General features: G+C 39.8%; 2 long non-coding RNA genes across 2 annotated transcripts; one reads left to right on the forward strand and one right to left on the reverse strand.

Moving 5' to 3' along the window:
- Positions 1 to 281: 281 nt before the first annotated feature.
- LOC139542014 (uncharacterized) lies at positions 282 to 2,635 on the reverse strand. Its single transcript, XR_011668445.1, has 5 exons — positions 1,870 to 2,635; positions 975 to 1,029; positions 771 to 870; positions 498 to 671; positions 282 to 377 (listed from the first exon to the last, which is right to left on the reverse strand). It is a non-coding gene; the product is annotated as an uncharacterized lncRNA (long non-coding RNA).
- Positions 2,636 to 3,990: 1,355 nt separating this feature from the next.
- LOC139542038 (uncharacterized) lies at positions 3,991 to 6,683 on the forward strand. The gene is made up of 3 exons (XR_011668458.1): positions 3,991 to 4,065; positions 4,244 to 4,313; positions 5,951 to 6,683. It is a non-coding gene; the product is annotated as an uncharacterized lncRNA (long non-coding RNA).
- The last annotated feature ends 5,172 nt before the right edge of the window (positions 6,684 to 11,855 follow it).

The following is an 11,855-nucleotide window of genomic DNA, read 5'->3' on the forward strand; positions in this document are numbered from 1 at the left end:
TAAAAATATTGACATTTAGGAATTCAAAATGCATCTAAATATATTTTGTTCTGTCTGTGGAATACATCATAAAATATATATATATATTTTAAATATATGTATAAAATATACTTGTCTGCACAGTAAGTAAATGTAGGAAATCCAAAATAAACAAAATATGTTTTTGTAATGTCTAAAATAAAATATATGTGTATAATATATACTTGTCTGTAACGTAAAGCAATGCAGAAGCAATAAACATTGTAAATGATGATAGAACACATGAGGACACAAAGGAGAGATTTAATTAAAAGATCATCTTTTAATACATTTTAAATGCAGAACTTTTTTAATGCTGAAAAAATCAATGTATGGCAAATCCACTCTGGGCAAATGGCCTGTTGGACAAAAATTCAAAATAGTTAAGATCCTTGCTACTTCAGCCATTTGCTATGTTAAAGTAAAATCTCAGTTAATGATGAATGGATACAATGTGGAAGGATTTTCTAGAGTCATACCTCAGTAGGGTAGAGTGTCAGGTGGCACAACCATTGGTGCCATGAGGTCAAAGTGTGAAGGAGGGAGCAAGCCAGAGAGCTGTCTAGGAAGCAGTCCAGGCCCATGGCTTGGAGGCTTTGAGTTGGTCCCATCATTGTAATGCATTGTAGGGTATCTGCTGCCCCATAGACCTGCTGGTAGTGGGAAAGGTGTTAGCAGGAGACCACCAGGGACATCTATGATCGGCTGACACAGTCTTGGTTAAACCACATGTATTCTAAAGCAATATTCACCTGCTTTCATAGAGTAAGGATTCACTCCTTTGGGGACACTGCCAGTGTTCCCCTGATATCCATATGTCCCCATCGGTGGAGGTGGTGGTACACACTTGTTCTGTAAAACACATCAACACATTTTCCAAATTGTTAGTAATATTATCACAGTTAAAATACAATGGTTTTTCACTGTTTTTAATTTCATTGAATTTAAGTGTGTACCTCAGCCTTGGGCTGTTTTGTTAACCCATCTGTGCAGAGTTGGATCCCAGACAATCTGAGGAAGAAGATATTAGCAATGTGAAGCAAGCCACACATTTTTTTTATATCATAGCAGGATGCTCAAAATATCTAAGTCGGACATCTGTAATAAGTGGGAAAAGTCAGGCCACTCTGCTCATGTCACCACACAGAACAATTACTAGATGACAGGTAGGAATGTCTCGCTCTGATACTCTTTTACAACCCAATCTTAACCTACACGCAGTCACAGGGATTACTGGGAGGTTACTCCAGGACTCTACCATCGCATTGTTTTGGTTGCAAAATCAACAATTCCCTGCATATTATATGAGGGCTTGCAAATTTGACCAATCACCAAACAATTTCTGCATAAAATAGTCACATCATCACAATATTATCGCATAGAACTGACCCATTACCACAGTACAAAAAGAGGGCTCACAATTTCAACCAATCACCGCACATTTACTGCATAATATGGTTCAATCAAGCCACACGCCAACACAGTTTTTTCCTTTGTCAGTGCATTTTTGCAACAAATTGGACAAAACAATTGCATATTGCTATGCAAAATGTCATATATGTCGCTGCAAAATCTAGCATATTTATCTGCAAATATCAAAAAAAATCCATGTGAAATCCTGGAGAGATTCACTGGAGTATGAAAATGTATACACTGACTACTGTAAGTCGCTCTGGATAAGAGTGTCTGCTAAATGACTAAAATGTAAAAGTAAAATGGAGCTAAACCTGTTTTATGTAGAAAATGCATGAAAGTATTACAGCTGTACACTGACATGAGCCATACATTTGATCTATCACAACTTATTCTCACAATGGTAATTTCTTTACTAATTAGGTAAGTTTAAGTGACCTCTTCTCTTGGAATAGAAATCAACAGGTGGAGTGCACGCTCCACCATCTCATTTCCACAGTGGTGCCACCATGGGGATGATGGGAGGTGGTTGTGGATGATTGTTTCTATCTTCACAGGGACACTGGCTGTGAGGAGGATCTCCTCCCTGTGCGCAGGGACACTAGCCTTTTGGACGATCCACTCCCTGTGCGCAGATGACATTCATGACATCTGCCTCTCATGACATCTGCGCTCATGACATCTGCGCTATCTTTGATTTTAGCCGTGAGGATGCGGACGATGTTGTCCTGTAGCTGGCTCATTGATAGTTCACTTCTCAGCTTCTTTGGAAGTTGCTCCTTGGTTGGGGTATTCGGGAATGAATCGCATTCACCCCCCTTTTTTACACTGCAAGCATATGATTGAGTTTCAACAATGCCTCTTTTCTCCTTGGAAGTTTCAACATCCATCATCTCAGCAACAGTTTGGTCATGTCCTGATTACATGCTACTATCTATGAAGACGTTAGCAGGCTAACTTAACTACACACGCTGAAACTTTTCGATAGCTAGCTTGTTCGTTGGAAATCGTAAAAAATATATGTCAATGGTTTGATTAATTAGAAAATTATTAATTGTATGGTTAATTATCATTTTTTGTGAAACAAACAAATTGCAACTGCAGCCTTAAACTATACACTTTGTGAGAAAACCCTAAAATTGTTCCTCAGCTAGTAATGTTACACCCTCTCATGCCGCCATCTTGACCATGTCACTGATTTCATGGAGCTCTACTGCGCATCATTTCCTTCACAAAATCCCGCAAACGTGAAAGCCCCAGAAATAAACATCGCGAGATTGTAAATATGTGTGAGAGAGTCAGAGATTTGAAAGCAGACGCTTTCATCCAAAGCGATCTACAGTAATGCGTACATACATTTTACTTTTGGGTGGCCCAGGGAAAATAGACTTTTTCGAGTTTTTCGAAACTATTTTTGTATCTCTTTCTTTGTAATACTGTATGTATTCAATCATTTCGAATTGATCACTTCCCACTGGGCACATACATCAATTCAATGTTTGTTCCACGTTGGTTCAACGTAATTTAATTGAAATTTCATGGATATTGTGTCACAGTGAATTATATAATCTGCAGTCTATTTAATTATGTTTTCATGTGCCATGATTCTGACATTTCACATATGATCCTCATAGGATTAGGCTACATAATTACAGTGGTGCAGTAAATGTAATCTCAATTAAATACGATGTGCATATACTGTACATATAGCCAATATAGCTATTAAACCCATGTTCAGTGACTGTAATCTGTGACGCAAGTGGCCTAATATGTTTGTGACGTTCCATGGAACCCACGGTATTGTTTAAAACTAGATTCTGATTGGCTTGCAGGTCATTCTACAGTGTAAATTATAAATGAAAACGTGCTTTTATATCATTGTTACAGATTCACATTACCGAGCGTGTCTCAACCCGTACCCCGCTTCTATCTGCTTAAAGGTATCTTCACGCACGACTGGATAGGCCTTTTGGATATGCTTGTCCAAGGTAAGGATATGCGTCAAACTATAGCCTACTTTTAATGTTTTATGTCCGAACTCAAGTTACTCCAGTCAAGTGATTCATCGTAAAAGTTAGTTGTTTTGACTGAGCAGTCCAATGGCCAATAACGTGCATAGATTATGCATTGCACAAGTCAGTGTCTAGGTCAGAATATAAAATTGCTACTTCCGTCAACTTAAGTTACTCAAGTCAAGTGATTAATCGTAAGAGTTAGTTGTTTTGTCTGTCAAAATAAATAGCTTTGATGGAATATTCCAAATTACAATGGCAATTATGCATCACAAATTCACAATATTACTTGTATTTCAATGGTTCATCCAGGCCCAAGACATAAAGTCGCCTGAAAGCTGTGTAGCAATCATTCCATTGTTGACCCATAGGATGGTTCACATACATGATTGGCTTAGTCTAGAATCATGGATACCTTTCATGTGACCAGATTTTTTTTTACATACCTCAGAAGGAAGATACCTCAATATCTGGAAGCACTGTCTCATGTACAATTGTTAATGCTATCTCTGAAATGTCTAACAAAATTTTGACTTGATCGTTTCATCAAGACCATCTCATCACAAGTTGGAACTAGTGGACAATGCAGCCATAAATAACATGGACCAATATTTTAATGGAGGTAAGCACTACACTTCTGATGGGTTTCAAGATTGTATTACATTATCTAAAAGTGAGAAAGTAAACCCCAGCTGTTATTCTTTTCACAGGGAAGAACAATCCCCATTATGCCATGAATGTTTCATTGCCGAACAACTATAGATATTTTTGCTCTAATTTGGCTCCCGTTCATCCAACAGTGAGCAAGACCTGCCAGCAGAGCTCACTGGAGCAGGGAGACATCCCGTCATCCTTTTGGCGCCTGACAAAGTACACTTTTTTTCTTCTAAATAACACTATAGTAACATCTTCTGCACAAAGTTACATTGCTAATAAGATTGGTGTTAAGTGAGAAAGAATCCTAAAGCTGGTCCAATCGGCATGGTCTAAAGCCTCTCGTCATCTCACTATGTTGAACCACCTGATTTCTTGCAGGCTTGAGATTCAGATCCTGCTGAATGATGTTAAGCAGTCGATTAACCACATGCAGGGGACGCTGAACACCATGCAGGGGCAATGTATTGAGTTGCAGACTGCCATGTCTAAGGTAGTGTCAGATGAGTCTCAGATACAGAAGAATAAGTCTATGATGGTATGGTGATAATGATTGAGATGGTGATTATAATAATGATGATGACTAGCGGTACCCCACCCTACGGGCGGTAAATCATTAATTCAATTCAATGCAATTCAATCTTTGAGGACTGCAACCATAGAAATACAATTTATTTACACTAATAATAAGCTATTGTCAACTTCCCGTCTATGTTTATCTTGCTCACTGTCAATTGCTGACTGTTACCCTATGTGTGCAACTATTACTGATTTCTCACAGAAAAATTATTTGATTGCAAATGTACCTGGGGCCATGTAAATAATTGTTAGGCTACTCATTTTGAATCGACCGGTGGCAACTTGTGTGACCATAAAAGTCTGTGTGCGACTGGGCACAGTAAAATAATTTGGTTACTGACCTGCCCTACATCATAGAAGGCCCTTCAAGTCGGAACAAGGAAATTCTGACATTTCTGACTCGCTAACTCGTTATGGAATGATGATTTCAAGTTTCCCACTTGTGAAGTGTCAACCAGTAGGAAGCTTTACTCTAATTTCTTACATTCTTTTTAACTCTGAGGTTTCAAGTTTCCGATGGCATGTGAATGCGTCATTAATTGCCATGGTAATTTTGAATGTTCAGTCAGTGAGCATTATTGGTAATTGCCCTACATACTTACATCAAATGCTGTAGTAACAGTGCCATTCCAAACACAATAAATGTGAAATATAACAAAGATACAAAATATTGCTAAAGTGAAGAAAATCAGCTCAAAATTGTAGGAGGAAAAGCCCCTGCAGCAGGGAGGCTTACGGTATTATAATATATTTTAGATAACATTAATATAATTTGTGTATTTACAGTATCAGTACACATACAAATGAAAGTATATGCTAGGGATTGATCTACACTGAGTGAATAAAACATGAAGAACACATTCCTATTGAGTTGCCCCCCCCCTCCCTTGGTGGTGGACCATTCTTGATACCCAACAGCATTGCAGTTCTTGACACAAACCGGTTCTTCTGGCACCTACTACCATACTCTGTTCAAAGGGACTTAAATCCTTGGTCTTGCTCATTCACCCTCTGAATGACACACATACACAATCCATGTCTCAATTGTCTAAAAATCAATCTTTAACCTGTCTCCTCCCCTTCATCTACACTGAGAAGAAGATTTAACAATTAACATCAATAAGAGTTTATAGCTTTCACCTGTTTAGTCTATGTCACGGAAAGAGAAGATATTCTTAATGTTTAATACACTCAGTGTATGTGTCAATGATGTTATAGATTCCAAGTGGTTGATTTTTTAGGGAATGACTATATTCTCTATATTATCCCTGCAGATCATCACAGCAGCCGAAGTTGCTGTGCAGAGGGAGGAGATCCTCCGAGCATCTGGCCTCATCCCGTCACAGAGGGAGGGTATCCTCCAAACAGCCAGTGTCCCTGCACAGAGGGAGGGGAATCTCAAAACAGCCAGTGTCCCTGCACAGGGGGAGGGGATTCTCCAAACAGCCAGTGTCCCTGCACAGACGGAGGGAATCCTCCAAAGAGCCAGTGTCCCTGCACAGAGGGAGGGGATTCTCTCAGCAGCTAGCATCACTGCACAGAGGGAGGAGATCCTCCGAACATCAGGCCTCATCCCTGCACAGAGGGAGGGGATCCTCTGAGCATCAGGCCTCATCCCGTCACAGAGGGAGGGATTTCTCTCTGCAGCCAGCATCGCTGCGCAGAGGGAGGAGATCCTCCGAGCATCAGGCCTCATCCCGTCACAGAGGGAGGGAAAACGGATGGACGGTTTCCCCAGGTTTAGTTACATTATGAGTAGTGGTGTCGTGGAAAATTGTCTCAGAAATATAACACTCTTACAAGAACTTGTGAATTCAATATAGACTTTAATACAAAGTAGCAAAGCCGAGTCCTTCCATGGAAGGACCCTATCACAAACGTAACAGAGCCGAGCCCCTCCATGGAAAGAGACGAAATTCTCATATTACAGAGTCCTGCCTTTATAGGATTCTGTCTTTGCATAACATATAGAGTCCCCTCCCTCTATATGAAAATAGCTTCCCTTGACCTTTCTCCATTATTATCTTTCCATCTCAGAGCTTGCTTGTTAACGCCCACATCTGACAGCTGTATAGGTTATATTGGTAGCGGGGCCCTGGTCCTATATGTTCCATTCCTTATATAGCCATTCTGTCTCAGCTCTTCAAAATGGAAAGCCTAAATTCTGCTAATAATGGAAATGTAATCATGGTCATGGGTTTTGCTCCCACACAGGCCGTTTACTCTGGGCACCTTATTCATCCAAGCTACTCAATACTGCCCCCAGCCATAAGAAGTTAATTAAAAGAGCCTTTGGTTGTGCATAGTGTAGTCTATGGTGTTGCCCGGGAACAGCACCCTTTTAAAAGAGCCTTTGGTTGTGCATAGTGTAGTGTATGGTGTTGCCAGGGAACAGCACCCTCTTTGAAGAAGCTAGTTGGCTAGCTATCTATCTATACAGTATTGGAAGTTGTCTAGATAGCTAGTTAATATGAAGTTAGGTAGATGGTGATATTTAATTCACTTAGCTAGTTATCTATCTATACAATATTTGAAGTTGGCTAGATAGCTAGCTAATATGAAGTTAGGTAGATGGTGATATTTAATTCACTTAGCTATCTATCCATACAGAATGTGAAGTTGTCTAGATAGCTAGCTAGCTAGCTAGCCAACTAGCTAGCTCATTTAGCAGCTCATTTGAGTTAGCCTGCACTGTAGCTAGTTAGCTAATAATACATCGTTGTTTTTTACATTTTCAAAATCTATTTACTTACTTACTTACTTGAATAGGTTCTCCCAGCCTTGTGGACAATTGGAAACAGGGCAGCAAAGTTTGTCACCAGAGCGTTTTAGAGGATATTACTATTGAACTATGTACCCATTTAATAACCAGATCTTCATACAAACTTGCTATGCTGAATTCTTGACAGAGTCACAATGAGCGGCCTAAGCGGCATCTAGTCCATCTGCTGACTGGACGCAGTTGAGAAAAAAGTATATTTTATTTTCAGACAAAAAGTTAAAGGGTAGGAAGCATAAGTTTTTACTCACCAGTGTAACAACACAGTGTGGTTAAAGACTTAGTAACTGAGTTGTAGCCACGATCTGGTTACCTATAAGTACAAATAGTTATGTTTTTATTTTAAATTGACAAAATTAAAATGACATTTTAAATGTTTTCTTTACTCAAGTATGACAATTGGGTACTTTTTCCACCACTGTATTTTTATAACGATCACTTGCGTCATGCAGCCATTCCTCTGGGTAACCCCGCTGTCTGAAATGCTCATCCAGACAGTAGGCTTGTTTGTCATAGTCACTCTGTGTACTACAAATCCTGTGTGTGCAACTGTATTGGGTGATGGGGAAGTTCTTTTTTAGGGTGTAGGGTGGAAGCTGTCTCCGCATAACAGGGAATTCCTGTCCGTCTGCTTCCTGTATAGGTCTGTGCTAAAGCCACACCCCTCCCTCTTTATCAAAATGCCCAGATAACTTGTTTCATGCACATCAACGGTGAGGGTGAATTTCAGATATTCACTGCTTGTATTGATGAAGGAGTGGAATTGATGAAGTTTCTCTGTTCCTCTTCCCCTGGAATAGAAGGAACACGTCATCAATGAAGCCATTTTCAGAGCCTGATGATTTGCTAGAATGGATTGTTAGGGCTGACAATCACATTCTTCTCTAACAACCCCACATACAGATTGGAAAAATTAGATGCTATTTTTTAAACTACAATGACCATAATGCACTGTGTGTCTACTTGTCTTGTCTGTTTATTTTACACCTGCTATGTGAAAGAGACAGAAGAATGCATGATGGTCAACGCTATCTGGGATCCTTGGGACATCCCTACCCTAAACCCTAACCTTAACCATTTTAAATGTCAACTTCAATGGGCTAGGGACGTCCCAAGGATGTATCTCTACCTGAAAATACATGATCTAAGTGATTGATTGTTGGTATTCAGCAGTCATAAAGCCTCATTTACTTTAATGAACTACTAAAATAGTGATTTTGTCAGACAGCATAGACAGCAGCTCTACACTTTATTGACTGATTGATCCATTCATCCTTCCAACCCTCCTCAGCCTTCCTCTCCTCTGAAGACCCAGTGAGGGTGGAGCTCAGTCAGAGAGCTGTTGAGGGACTGGTTAGGAAGAACACTTCTACAACCAGAGAGGTCACACATGGTTTAGATGGTAAATATGTATGTTCCCTTAGCAGTTCATCACGTAAGTAAAAGGGAATATGTTCCATCATCTATGTTTATTTACATTAGTGCAAGTTGTCCACTGATATTGGTATAATTTCTCACCCCCTTTTGGCTGTATGAAAGTTAATTTCCCCTCAGGCACATGCATTTGTTATTTGATATTATGAATGTAATTTGTGACAAATGTACTTTTCCCCACTCATTCACCCCATCTCTTCACATTGCTTACGCATATTCAGTGGCCTGACTGAAATTCCAAACACAGTGCCCATCCTGGCAGATCTAAACCTAATGCAGCACTTTGTGACTTTTGTGCATCCAGACCTAATGCAGTTTGGAGTGATCAGAAGTCACATTTAGGTGCCAGGCGTAACTGAAGACAGAGATTCTCCATATCCATTACTTTGAGTGTTTTATATGACTAAATGTGTTTATTTCTGTGTTGCAGGGGCAGTCAAGAAATGGCAAGGCCACAGAACATGACATAAGCAGAGCTGTGGGAGACCTCAAGCCCCTGGTAGAGCCAGAGGTGGTGTTCACCATTCCAGTCATTGGGTTAATTTGTTGAAATCAAATCAAGCTTTATTTATACAGCACATTTCAGACATGGTTGCAACACAATGGCTTCACAGGAAAAAACGAATAATAAAATGAAAATAAACAGAAATATTTAGTACAGAACAAACAGAGGACTAACAACTGAAAGACTAATGGGCACCCTAAGGAAATGCCATTGATTTAATATATTAATTCGATGCAATATCCAACCCAAAATACAAGCTTGTTTTTTAGGAGGGGTTCTGAAAGACACTATGAGAGTGTCCACTGAAAGTTGACTCGTAAAACAACTGGGGCATAAAAGACACCCACCATGAGACTTACTAAATCTGCCCAAGAAGAGGCAAACGAAACTTAAAGACAGGACCAAAAAAGGTCGCGCAACTAAAGGTGTTGACTCTCCACATCTATCAAGACAACTGGAGCACTGGGCCAGAGACTCTTAAATAGAACCTGGACCAGCTCAGGTGAAACACCTTCTCACTAACGAGATGGACAAGGCAGCACAGGTGTAACACATACTGACTAAAGAGGTGACACCAATCAGTGCTTCCTACGTGCTAACGAGCTATACGTGCTAAAGTCCAACCTAAAAACATAAATGGAAAACCAAAGACAACAAATATCAAATTTTTCCCCCACTAGAATTCTCGTCTTCCTAAAACTCACTAGCTTCTAGGACTCTTCTCCCCTTGAAACGAGCCCAAACAAAACTAATCTCCAATACAGAAAAACGTGCAGTCAAAATAAATTAGGATCAATGGCAACGCATTGGCTAAATGCAAAACTTGTTGACTGCCCACCCTTGAGACAATCAGCAACCAACTCCTGCAATATCCATAGTAAAGTTCCACCTCACTGCGGAGCTTCTCTCCCTTTTCAGGGTTCACTCGATAGGCATGTTGTTGGATCTCGGCCCAGTCCCCAATGTCATGCTCTAGTACATTTGGGTTGGCACATCTGAGAATGAACCCTGATCTTCTAAAAGCAGGGCAACAACATCAATATAATAGTACCCAAAAATTGTCAGTTAATTGCATAAATAATTATGATTACTAAATGTTACATGATTTATGAATTTGAAATATCAAAACCAAATGTACACCCCTTTGTTAATATGTGTTGGCAATAATTAACTTAATGGTGAGGCATGGAATAACAAAAAATGTATCTTTTGTCATGCTGGATGTTTGAAATATGAGGTGATTTCAGTCCTGCTTCTTCAGTAATGGAATAAAGACAATTAGCACTTGGATGTTGTAAAGAAATACTGGACTGATGTAAGACTGTTAATAAAAATGATTATAGACCAATTTATTATACTGCATCCATGTGTATAGGCTGCAAGTACGTTGAAATTAAGTGGTTTTCAAGTAATTGGAAAAAAAACGATCATAAAGACAAGTAGCAATAAATCACTGTTATCAATTAGGGGGGAAATCAGGTTGTACGTGCTGTTGAAAATAACACAACTAAAAAAACACATGGAAATGGGAAATATCTTTTACCTCACTGGTTAGAGGCCAACCTGCAGAAGACAGTCCGCTACATTTTGGAGTGATGCAATTAAATGTAGGGGTCGCTAAACAAAGGAATGCAACACTTACAGTGGGGCAAAAAAGTATTTAGTCAGCCACCAATTGTGCAAGTTCTCCCACTTAAAAAGATGAGAGGCCTGTAATTTTCATCATAGGTACACTTCAACTATGACAGACAAAATGAGAAAAAAAATCCAGAAAATCACATTGTAGGATTTTTAATGAATTTATTTGCAAATTATGGTGGAAAATAAGTATTTGGTCACCTACAAACAAGCAAGATTTCTGGCTCTCACAGACCTGTAACTTCTTCTTTAAGAGGCTCCTCTGTCCTCCACTCGTTACCTGTATTAATGGCACCTGTTTGAACTTGTTATCAGTATAAAAGACACCTGTCCACAACCTCAAACAGTCACACTCCAAACTCCACTATGGCCAAGACCAAAGAGCTGTCAAAGGACACCAGAAACAAAATTGTAGACCTGCACCAAGCTGGGAAGACTGAATCTGCAATAGGTAAGCAGCTTGGTTTGAAGAAATCAACTGTGGGAGCAATTATTAGGAAATGGAAGACATACAAGACCACTGATAATCTCCCTCGATCTGGGGCTCCACGCAAGATCTCACCCCGTGGGGTCAAATTGATCGCAAAAATCCCAGAACCACACGGGGGGACCTAGTGAATGACCTGCAGAGAGCTGGGACCAAAGTAACAAAGCCTACCATCAGTAACACACTACGCCGCCAGGGACTCAAATCCTGCAGTGCGAGACGTGTCCCCCTGCTTAAGCCAGTACATGTCCAGGCCCGTTTGCTAGAGAGCATTTGGATGATCCAGAAGAAGATTGGGAGAATGTCATATGGTCAGATGAAACCAAAATAGAACTT

Source organism: Salvelinus alpinus, chromosome 17, assembly GCF_045679555.1.
Source record: "Salvelinus alpinus chromosome 17, SLU_Salpinus.1, whole genome shotgun sequence".
Lineage (NCBI taxonomy): Eukaryota > Metazoa > Chordata > Actinopteri > Salmoniformes > Salmonidae > Salvelinus > Salvelinus alpinus.